This window comes from Oncorhynchus masou, chromosome 23 (assembly GCF_036934945.1).
Source record: "Oncorhynchus masou masou isolate Uvic2021 chromosome 23, UVic_Omas_1.1, whole genome shotgun sequence".
Classification (NCBI taxonomy): Eukaryota; Metazoa; Chordata; class Actinopteri; order Salmoniformes; family Salmonidae; genus Oncorhynchus; species Oncorhynchus masou.
The window spans coordinates 64,052,967-64,065,396 of record NC_088234.1 but is presented as its reverse complement, the minus strand read 5'-3'; the positions used below and the strand labels follow the sequence as shown (position 1 = coordinate 64,065,396).

At 43.9% G+C, this 12,430-nt stretch overlaps 1 protein-coding gene across 1 annotated transcript in view; it reads left to right on the top strand.

Moving 5' to 3' along the window:
* The window catches only part of LOC135511194 (leucine zipper putative tumor suppressor 2 homolog), a 101,988-nt gene that overhangs the window by 24,909 nt on the left and 64,649 nt on the right, over window positions 1–12,430 (top strand). The window contains exons 2-3 of the mRNA XM_064932820.1: window positions 3,374–3,424; window positions 12,076–12,202. The gene's annotated coding sequence lies outside the window, so the exon portion shown is untranslated. The remainder of the gene's footprint in view (window positions 1–3,373; window positions 3,425–12,075; window positions 12,203–12,430) is intronic.

Genomic DNA, 12,430 nt, shown 5'->3' with positions numbered 1-12,430 from the left:
ATTACAGACCTCTATAAAATCAGCAGTGTATCAAACACTTGTTCTCCCCACTGTATATCCACAGTAAAACAAGTCCTATATTGACATAACCTGAAAGGCCGCTCAGCAAGGAAGAAGCCACTGCTCTAAAAACGCCATGAAAAAGCCAGGCTATGGTTTGCAACTGCACATGGGGACAAACATCATACTTTTTGGGGAAGTGTCCTCTGGTCTGAGGAAACAAAAATAGAACTGTTTGGTCATAATGACCATCGTTATGTTTGGAGGAAAAAGGGGGAGGCTTGCAAGCCGAAGAACACCATCTCAACCTTGAAGCACGGAGGTGGCAGCATCATGTTGTGTCGGTGCTTTGCTGCAGGAGTGACTGGTGCACTTCACAAAATAGATGGCATCATGAGGATAGAAAATAGTGTGGATATATTGAAGCAACATCTGAAGACGTCCGTCGGGACATTAAAGCTTGGTCGCAAAGGGGTCTTCCAAATGGACAATGACCCCAAGCATACTTCCAAAGTTGTGGCAAAATGGCTTAAGGACAACAAAGTCAAAGTATTGGAGTGGCCATCACAAAGCCCTGACCTCAATCCTATAGAAAATGTGTGGGCATAACTGAAGAACCTGAAGAACCTGACTCAGTTACGCCAGCTCTGTCAACATCTTATTGTGGGATGCTTGTGGAAGGCTACCCAAAATGTTTGACCCAAGTTAAACAATTTAAATGCAATGCTACCAAATACTACTTAAGTGTATGTAAACTTCTGAGCCACTGGGAATGTGATGAAAGAATTAAAAGCTGAAATAAATAATTCTCTCTACTATTATTCTGACATTTCACATTCTTAAAATAAAGTGGTGATCCTATCTGACCTAAGACAGGGAATTTTTACTATGATTAAATGTCAAGAATTGTGAAAAACTTAGTTTAAATGTATTTGGCTAAGGTGTATGTAAACTTCCGACTTCAACTCCATGAAAACCAGGCCTGGTGTCCTCAATATTTCATAGTATTATATTGTTTCCAGTACTTATCGTATATTATCTCCAATGTATCGTCCATGTATAAAACCTGTCTGATTATCATAATATCTGACAAAACCATTTTAATTCTATGCGCCAAGCATTTAGCTAGAATTTTTACACTGAAGTGTAAGAGGCCTCCAATCTATTAATGGACTGGATCTTTATATTTACCATTTGGATGCTGTTTCAGTAAGAATGAAATCAGACCTTCTTGTAGCGTGTCTGATAATCTACCGTTTATATAGGAGTGGTTAAAACATGCTAATAATGGTCCTCTGAGTATATCAACAAAAGGTTTTGTATACTTCCACTGGTATGCCATCCAGCCCTGGAGTTTTCCCAGCCTTAAAGGCTTTAACTGCACCAGGAAGTTCCTCCTCTGTAATTCACATGAGTCTTTCTGTACTGATGTTTAATTTTACATTATTAATAGGAAAAAAATCATACAATTAGCTTCAGTTAGTTGAGATGGGGGAGACTGAAACAAAAATATATTCTTAAAGTACTTTACTCCCTCTTTCAACATATCATTAGGTGAATCATGCATTACTCCATCATTTGTAACAAGTTTCAATAAAATAAATTGGTAGCATTCTGTTTTGAAGGTTTAAAAACTATTTGGTGCGTTTTCCCCACATTCCATCCAGTTCGCTTTATTTGTTATAATATATTACACTGGGTCTTTCTTGAATAAGTTCCTCCATTTCCTTTTGTTTTTCCTCTGACTTCCTCTGAGCCTCTATGGTACCGTTTGTATTGCCATCTATCTGTTCTGTTAGTCCTTATTTCCTTTAATATGGACTCTTTTGACCTAAATGTCTTTTGTTTTAGAGATGAGTACTGAATTGCATGGCCTCTAAAGGCACATTTAAAAGTGTCTCATGCAATAAGGGGATCTGCTGTACCTATGTTATGTCGGAAAAAGACAGTTATAAATTCTTCTGTCCTGGTTAAAAAAAAGTTATCATCCAGCAGGTTTCGATTCAATTTCTAATATTCTCACCCACATGGAAATTCTGTAATATATATGCCAATTATGTGATGGTCCGACCGCATTCTGTCCCTCAACACCTTTTAAACGTTTGGTGCCAGAGAGACATAAGAAAGTACTCTAGATGACTAGCTTGATTAAGCCTCCACCATGTATATCTCACTAGGTCAGGGTATTTATTTAATACTTATTTTCCAACATAAATTTGCAAATAAATGCATTAAAAATGTAAAATCCTATGATGTGATTTTCTGGAGAAAAAAATCTCATTTTGTCTGTCATAGTTGAAGTGTACCTATGATGGAAATTACAGGCCTCTCTCATCTTTTTAAGTGGGAGAACTTGCACAATTGGTGGCTGACTAAATACTTTTTTGCCCCACTGTATATATTTTCAAAGAAGCTTGGATCATCATTATTCGGACCGTATAGGTTAATAAGCCATATCTGGTTATGGTCCAATAACATGTTTAAAATCACCAACCACCAAGAGGATCTGTTTGGACAATTTGCACATTTGGATCAAAATTACTGTTAATTAATATCATCACCCCTTTTGAATTTCTTTGCCGATGGGAGAAATATATTTCGTCCCCTCAGTCCCTTTTACACAAAACTTCATATAAAATTGTTGAATGAGTTTCCTGAAAACAATAAATATAAAATTCATTCTCTTTTAGCCAGATAAATACTGATCTTCTTTTCTTATTATCCGCTAGGCCATTACAATTATAACTGGCTATACTTATTTCACCACCTATCACAATGAGACACAACTTTCAATTCTATTTATCATAATATGTGTTTGTAAATGTACCATTAAAAAGTAGCATGAAGATTGGGTGTCTATATAGCTGTACCATATTTGGATTGCTACTAAGTATACCTCCAATTGGTGCCCACTATTCCACCAGCTAAAACCCCTCCTCGTGTCGAGTTGGGTTGAAACCAGGACCGATCTTTCCAAAAGAGCATACAGAGAACAGCCACCCACAGAACAAAAGCTATCAACCACCAAATGCATTTACATCGCCCTCACCTCGATTTGTATTATACGTATATAGCCATTAAAAAATATATATTTAAAAAATTGTGTTTAGCCTACTTCTGCTCTGCATGCATTATTTGGTGTTTTACATTGTACACTGAGGATATTTTTGCAGAATTCTGCAAACAGAGTCCCAATTTGGTGTTTGTCCCATTTTGTGAATTCTTGGTTGGTGAGCAGATCCCAAACCTCACAACCATAAAGGGCAATGAGTTATATAACCGATTGAAGTATTTTCAGCCAGATCCTAATTGGTATGTTGAATTTTATTTTCCTTTTGATTTCATAGAAGGCCCTTCTTGCTTTGTCTTTCAGATCATTCACAGCTTTGTGGAAGTTACCCGTGGCGCTGATGTTAAGGCCAAGGTATGTCTAGTTTTTTGTGTTTCTAGGGCAACGGTGTCTGGATGGCATTTGTATTCACTGGACCTTTTTTGGAACATCATTATTTTGACAGAATCTGTGCAGAAGATCTAGGTGCTGCTGTAGGCCCTCCTTGGTTGGGGAAGCACCAGATCATCAGCAAACAGTAGACATTTGACTTCAGATTCTAGTAGGGTGAGTCCGGGTGCTGCAGACTGTTTCTTGTGCCCTCGCCATTTCATTGATATATATGTTGAAGAGGGTGGGGCTGAAGCTGCATCCCTGTCTCAGCTTTTTGGCAATTTTAACGGGACACTTGTTGTTTGTGTACATGGATTTTATATTATTGTGTTTTTCCCCCAACACCACTTTCCATCCATTTGTATAGCAGACACTCGTGCCAAATTGAATGGAAAGCTTTTTTTAAATCAACAAAGCAGAAGAAGACTTTGCCTTCTTATTGGATTGTTTGTCAATTATGTGGTCTGTCGTATGGTCATTTGATAAAAAGCCAAGTACATTGTTTTCGCTGAGGAAATGTATGAATCTATTTAGTTTAAGTACAGCCAATTGGAATTTGTGGTCTGTATATTTTATCATTTCATTTAGGATACCACCAACCCCACAGGCCTTTTTGGGTTGGAGGGTTTGTTTTTGTCCTGTAGTTCATTCAATGTAATTGGAGAATCCAGTGGGTTCTGGTAGTCTTTAATAGTTGATTCTAAGATTTGTATTTGATCATGTATATGTTTTTACTGTTTGTTCTTTGTTATAGAACCAAAAAGATTGGAGAAGTGGTTTACCCAAACATCTCCATTTTGGATAGATATTTCTTTGTGTTGTTGTTTGTTTAGAGTTTTCCAATTTTCCTAGAAGTGGTTAAAGTCTATGGATTCTTCAATTACATTGAGCTGAATTTTGACGTGCTGTTCCTTCTTTTTCCGTAGTGTATTTCTGTATTGTTTTAGTGATTCACCATAGCGAAGGCGTTGGTTTTCAGGGGTCTCTATGTTTTTGGTTGGACAGGTTTCTCAATTTCTTTCTTAGGTTTTTAAATTGTTCATCAAACCATTTGTCATTGTTGTTCATTTTCTTAGGCTGTCTGCTTTACATTTTTTGATTTGATAGGGAAGCTGAGAGGTCAAATATACTGTTTAGGTTTTCTACTGCCAAGTTTACACCTTCACTATTACAGTAAAACATTTTGTCCAGGAAATTGTCGAGAAGGGATTGAATTTGTTGTTGCCTAATTGTTTTTTGGTAGGTTTCCACACTATTTTCCTTCTATCTATAGCATTTCTTAATATTATTTAGTTACTTTGGCTTTGATGCATCATGATTTGAGCATAGCTCTGTTCCAGTGGAGTGTGATTTTTCTGTGATCTGATAGGGGTCTCAGTGGACTGACTGTGAACGCTCTAAGAGACTCTGGGTTGAGGTCAGTGGTCCACAGTACTACTGCCAAGAGATGAGCTATAGGTGTACCTACCTTAGGAGACTCCTCGAATCCAACCACTGACTATGTACATACCCAGCGTCAGACAGACCTGCAGGAGTTGTGACCCATTTTTGTTGGTTATGTTGTCGTAGTTGTGTCAAGGGAGGCATATGGGGGAAGGAATGCTGTCACCTGCAGGTAGGTGGTTGTCCCCCTGTGTGCTGAGGTTGTCGGGCTCTTGTTTAGTTCTGGCATTTAGGTCACTACAAATGAGTACAGTACATGTCCCTGAGACTGGAAATTGTTGATCTCCCCCTCTAGGATGGAGAAGCTGTCATCGTTAAAGCATGGGGATTCTATTGGGGGGATATAGGTAGCACACATGAGGACATTCTTCTCTGTTGAGATCATTTCATTATTAGTTTCTAGCCAGATGTAAAATGTTCCTGTTTTGACTAATTTAATGGAGTGGGTTAGGTTTGCTCTATACCAAATTAGCATACCCCCTGAGTGTCTTCCCTGTTTCACACCTGGTAGTTTAGTGGATGGGACTACCAGCTCTCTGTAATCTAGAGGGCAACCAGTAGGTCCGTCTCCCTTCTGCCTCTGCTCCCCTCCTCCCTCTTTCCTACCTCCCCTAATATCTCTATCCCCTCCTCTCTATCTTCTCTTCTCTCTTCTCTACCTCCTTCTCTCACCTCCATCACAAGGTGGGTAGTGGTAATTACCTAGCTGGTCACCAACGTGGGGGATGGACAAAAACAGGGTGACAAATGGACATGCCCCCCCCCTCCCTCCTCCTCAGTGTCCCTCGGGACAGGGCTTGACCATCTGTCCATCAGTAGACTGACTTCCTGCTGGGACAAGACAGGAGGACAAGCCCTGGTGTCTCCTCCTTCCTCCAGGAGGATGATACTGTTCTGCTCTATACTTGTGTTCAGCTGATTATGGGTCAAAGGGGGGTAGTATTAAATAAATCATATTATATATGTTGAGTACACAGACTGAAAGGGGGTAGTATTAAATAAATAATACTATATATGTTGAGTACACAGACTGAAAGGGGGTAGTATTAAATAAATAATACTATATATGTTGAGTACACAGACTGAAAGGGGGTAGTATTAAATAAATAATACTATATATGTTGAGTACATAGACTGAAAGGGGGTAGTATTAAATAAATAATACTATATATGTTGAGTACATAGACTGAAAGGGGGGTAGTATTAAATAAATAATATTATATATGTTGAGTACATAGACTGATATTTGTTTTTCTATGATTTGGGATTGCTGTGTTCGGCCTGGTATGGTTCTCAATCAGAGGCAGCTGTCAATCGTTGTCCCTGATTGAGAATCATACTTAGGTAGCCTGGTTTCACTTTTGAGTTGTGGGTGTTTGTTTTCCGTGTCAGTGTTTGGTCCACAAGGTACTGTTTCGGTTTAGTTATTTCACATTCTCGTTTATTGTTTTTGTTTCGGTGTTCACGTTTCTTATTAAATATCAAGATGAAAACTCCTTCATACGACAACCGTTACAATTATATATATGTTGAATACACAGACTGAAAGGGGGATAGGGAGTGGGGCATCATTCTTTGTTATTCTTGATCTCATCTGTTCATCATTATAATGGCTATAGTATAGAACAGTTTTCACATCTTGCTCATCCCAATGAAATCAGGGGGAACCCCATAAGCCTAAAAATATTTACTTGACAGACACACCCCCGATACAGCGTTTCACACTGTTACGCTGAAACACACTGACAGAACAAAATAACCATCATCCTGAGAATACTTCCAGAACCACCTGAATGCCACTTTACGGCAACTACAGGAAGACAGGTTAAAGATACAGCATGACACTGCAAGTAGGCCGAAATTAATCAGCTGAATTCTATCATTTATTAGAGAGGGGAGAGAGAGACAGATAGGGATAGAGTTAAATGTTGTCCTCCACTCTCCTCATACCTCTCTTCCCTCTCTCCTCCTCTCTTCCTTCTCTTCCCTCTCTTTTCCCTCTCACTTCCCTCTCACTTCTCTCTCTCTCTTCTCTCTCCTCTCATGCCTCTCATCCCTCTCTTCCCTCTTCCCACCCTTCCCTCTCTCATCCTCTCTCCCTTCTCTTCCCTCTCTTCCCTCTCTCCCCTCTCTTCCCTCTCTTCCCTCTCTCATCCTATCTCCCTTCTCTTCCCTCTCTTCCCTCTCTCATCCTATCTCCCTTCTCTTCCCTCTCTTCCCTCTCTTCCCTCTCTTTTCTCTCTCCTCCTCTCCCTTCTCTTCCCTCTCTTCCCTCTCTTTTCTCTCTCCTCCTCTCTTCCCTCTCTTATCTCTCTCCTCATCTCTCCTCTCTCATCCTCTCTTCTCTCTCTTCTTCCCTCTCTTACCTCTCACTTCCCTCTCTTACCTCTCACTTCTCTCTCCTCCTCTCTTCCCTCTCTCCCTTCTCTTCCCTCTTTTTTCTCTCTCCTCTTCTCTTCCCGCTCTCCTCCTCTCTCATCCACTCTTCCCGCTCTCTTCTCTCTCCTCCTCTCCTCCTCTCTTCTCTCTCCTCCTCTCTTCCTCCTCTCTTCCCTCTCTCCTCCTCTCTTCCCTCATCTCCTCTCTCCTCTCTTCCCTCATCTCCTCTTCTCTTCCCTCTCATCTCTTTTCCCTCTCATCTCCTCTCTTCCCTCTCATCTCCTCTCTTCCCTCTCTCCTCCTCTCATCTCCTCTCTCTCCTCTCTTCTCTCTTCCCTCTCTCCTCCTCTCTTCCCTCTCTCCTCTCTTCTCTCCTCATTCTCTCCTCTCTTCCCTCTCTCCTCCTCTCTTCCCTCTCATCTCCTCCCTCTCTCCTCCTCTCTTCCCTCTCTCCTCCTCTCTTCCCTCTCTCCTCCTCTCGTCCCTCTCCCCTCTCTTCCCTCTCATCTCCTCTCTTCTCTCTCATCTCCTCTCTTCTCTCTCATCTCCTCTCTTCCCTCTCTCCTCCTCTCTTCCCTCTCTCCTCCTCTCGCCCCTCTCCCCTCTCTTCCCTCTCATCTCCTCTCTTCTCTCTCATCTCCTCTCTTCTCTCTCATCTCCTCTCTTCTCTCTCATCTCCTCTCTTCCCTCTCTCCTCCTCTCTTCCCTCTCTCCTCCTCTCCTTCATATCATCCCTCTCCACCTATCATCCCTCTCTCCACCTATCATCCCTCTTTCCTCCTCTCTCCTCATATCATCCCTCTCTCCACCTCTCTTCCCTCTCTCCTCATATCACCCCTCTCTCCTCATATCACCCCTCTCTCCTCATATCACCCCTCTCTCCTCATATCACCCCTCTCTCCTCATATCATCCCTCTCTCCTCATATCATCCCTCTCCCCTCATATCATCCCTCTCTCCACCTATCATCCCTCTTTCCTCCTCTCTCCTCATATCATCCCTCTCTCCACCTATCATCCCTCTTTCCTCCTCTCTCCTCATATCATCCCTCTCCCCTCATATCATCCCTCTCTCCACCTATCATCCCTCTTTCCTCCTCTCTCCTCATATCATCCCTCTCTCCACCTATCATCCCTCTTTCCTCCTCTCTCCTCATATCATCCCTCTCTCCACCTATCATCCCTCTTTCCTCCTCTCTCCTCATATCACCCCTCTCTCCTCATATCACCCCTCTCTCCTCATATCACCCCTCTCTCCTCATATCACCCCTCTCTCCTCATATCATCCCTCTCCCCTCATATCATCCCTCTCTCCACCTATCATCCCTCTTTCCTCCTCTCTCCTCATATCATCCCTCTCTCCACCTATCATCCCTCTTTCCTCCTCTCTCCTCATATCACCCCTCTCTCCTCATATCACCCCTCTCTCCTCATATCATCCCTCTCCCCTCATATCATCCCTCTCCCCTCATATCATCCCTCTCTCCTCATATCATCCCTCTCTCCACCTATCATCCCTCTTTCCTCCTCTCCCCTCATATCATCCCTCTCTCCACCTATCATCCCTCTTTCCTCCTCTCTCCTCATATCATCCCTCTCTCCACCTATCATCCCTCTTTCCTCCTCTCTCCTCATATCACCCCTCTCTCCTCATATCATCCCTCTCTCCTCATATCATCCCTCTCCCCTCATATCATCCCTCTCTCCACCTATCATCCCTCTTTCCTCCTCTCTCCTCATATCATCCCTCTCTCCACCTATCATCCCTCTTTCCTCCTCTCTCCTCATATCATCCCTCTCCCCTCATATCATCCCTCTCTCCACCTATCATCCCTCTTTCCTCCTCTCTCCTCATATCACTCCTCTCTCCTCATATCATCCCTCTCCCCTCATATCATCCCTCTCTCCACCTATCATCCCTCTTTCCTCCTCTCTCCTCATATCACCCCTCTCTCCTCATATCACCCCTCTCTCCTCATATCACCCTCTCTCCTCATATCATCCCTCTCCCCTCATATCATCCCTCTCTCCACCTATCATCCCTCTTTCCTCCTCTCTCCTCATATCATCCCTCTCTCCTCATATCACCCCTCTCTCCTCATATCATCCCTCTCTCCACCTCTCTTCCCTCTCTCCTCATATCACCCTCTCTCCTCATATCATCCCTCTCTCCTCATATCATCCCTCTCTCCACCTCTCTTCCCTCTCTCCTCATATCACCCCTCTCTCCTCATATCATCCCTCTCTCCTCATATCATCCCTCTCTCCTCATATCATCCCTCTCTCCACCTATCATCCCTCTTTCCTCCTCTCTCCTCATATCACCCCTCTCTCCTCATATCACCCCTCTCTCCTCATATCATCCCTCTCCCCTCATATCATCCCTCTCTCCACCTATCATCCCTCTTTCCTCCTCTCTCCTCATATCATCCCTCTCTCCTCATATCACCCCTCTCTCCTCATATCATCCCTCTCTCCACCTCTCTTCCCTCTCTCCTCATATCACCCCTCTCTCCTCATATCATCCCTCTCTCCTCATATCATCCCTCTCTCCACCTCTCTTCCCTCTCTCCTCACATCACCCCTCTCTCCTCATATCACCCCTCTCTCCTCATATCATCCCTCTCCCCTCATATCATCCCTCTCTCCACCTATCATCCCTCTTTCCTCCTCTCTCCTCATATCATCCCTCTCTCCACCTATCATCCCTCTTTCCTCCTCTCTCCTCATATCACCCCTCTCTCCTCATATCACCCCTCTCTCCTCATATCATCCCTCTCCCCTCATATCATCCCTCTCCCCTCATATCATCCCTCTCTCCTCATATCATCCCTCTCTCCACCTATCATCCCTCTTTCCTCCTCTCCCCTCATATCATCCCTCTCTCCACCTATCATCCCTCTTTCCTCCTCTCTCCTCATATCATCCCTCTCTCCACCTATCATCCCTCTTTCCTCCTCTCTCCTCATATCACCCCTCTCTCCTCATATCATCCCTCTCTCCTCATATCATCCCTCTCCCCTCATATCATCCCTCTCTCCACCTATCATCCCTCTTTCCTCCTCTCTCCTCATATCATCCCTCTCTCCACCTATCATCCCTCTTTCCTCCTCTCTCCTCATATCATCCCTCTCTCCACCTATCATCCCTCTTTCCTCCTCTCTCCTCATATCACCCCTCTCTCCTCATATCACCCCTCTCTCCTCATATCACCCCCTCTCTCCTCATATCACCCCTCTCTCCTCATATCATCCCTCTCCCCTCATATCATCCCTCTCTCCACCTATCATCCCTCTTTCCTCCTCTCTCCTCATATCATCCCTCTCTCCACCTATCATCCCTCTTTCCTCCTCTCTCCTCATATCACCCCTCTCTCCTCATATCACCCCTCTCTCCTCATATCATCCCTCTCCCCTCATATCATCCCTCTCCCCTCATATCATCCCTCTCTCCTCATATCATCCCTCTCTCCACCTATCATCCCTCTTTCCTCCTCTCCCCTCATATCATCCCTCTCTCCACCTATCATCCCTCTTTCCTCCTCTCTCCTCATATCATCCCTCTCTCCACCTATCATCCCTCTTTCCTCCTCTCTCCTCATATCACCCCTCTCTCCTCATATCATCCCTCTCTCCTCATATCATCCCTCTCCCCTCATATCATCCCTCTCTCCACCTATCATCCCTCTTTCCTCCTCTCTCCTCATATCATCCCTCTCTCCACCTATCATCCCTCTTTCCTCCTCTCTCCTCATATCATCCCTCTCCCCTCATATCATCCCTCTCTCCACCTATCATCCCTCTTTCCTCCTCTCTCCTCATATCACTCCTCTCTCCTCATATCATCCCTCTCCCCTCATATCATCCCTCTCTCCACCTATCATCCCTCTTTCCTCCTCTCTCCTCATATCACCCCTCTCTCCTCATATCACCCCTCTCTCCTCATATCACCCCTCTCTCCTCATATCATCCCTCTCCCCTCATATCATCCCTCTCTCCACCTATCATCCCTCTTTCCTCCTCTCTCCTCATATCATCCCTCTCTCCTCATATCACCCCTCTCTCCTCATATCATCCCTCTCTCCACCTCTCTTCCCTCTCTCCTCATATCACCCCTCTCTCCTCATATCATCCCTCTCTCCTCATATCATCCCTCTCTCCACCTCTCTTCCCTCTCTCCTCATATCACCCCTCTCTCCTCATATCATCCCTCTCTCCTCATATCATCCCTCTCTCCTCATATCATCCCTCTCCCCTCATATCATCCCTCTCTCCTATTGGATGTGGATCAGAGAATGTTGTTGTTTCATGTTGAAGTGACCTATTTCAGAATGTGTGAGAGAGCACGCACGCACACGCGCACACACACACACGATGAGACTGCAGTCAAAGCTAGAGATGGTAGAGATAAACAAACAAAGAGTGTGATATCACTCTGCTCTCCCCTCAGATGTGTGTGTTTGTGCGTGCGTGCGTGCGTGCGTGCGTGTGTGTGTGTGTGTGTGTGTGTGTGTGCACTTTTTTTGTTGGGGTATTGTACTGGGAATATCAAGGTGGCAGGTTTTCCTGAGTAACCAGAAGGGGGCAGTGGACTCTTCTTCTCTCACTTCACAGAAGACAACATTTTGGGTTTTGCATTTAACTGAATGACCAGTGTATTGTACTAAAAACTGTTACCTTTAAGATATACTATAGAGTTACAGTTTCACATGATGAAAAGTCATAGAAATTGCTACTAACATGTATTTTCTGTTCTGTTCTGTTTCTGTATCTGTATGAAGTATTAAGTTCCTCTCTGCTCTCTGTGTTTCCAGGCTCCAGGTCAGTGGGTGTAGTGGGGTAGTGGCATCCCAGGGAGGAGTGAGATTCTGGGGATGAGAGGTACCTCCTCCCTCCCTGTCTCCCGCAGAGAATCAGGAGAACACTGGGACTCACTACCAGGTATGACCAGGGCTTAAAATTCTATTCTCTTTCAATATCCCTATGGATCTAGCGAGCATGAGTATATGGTGTTGGTCTACCATCTTCTCACACAAATGAAAACACCATGTTATATTATCAGCTATGTACATGTTTTAGCCATGTAGGCCTACCTTTTGCTTCTTATCCCTTGCGCAAATAGCCTACAGCTGTGTCTGTCCAGAGATCACTGGCTTGGGAAACTCCGAG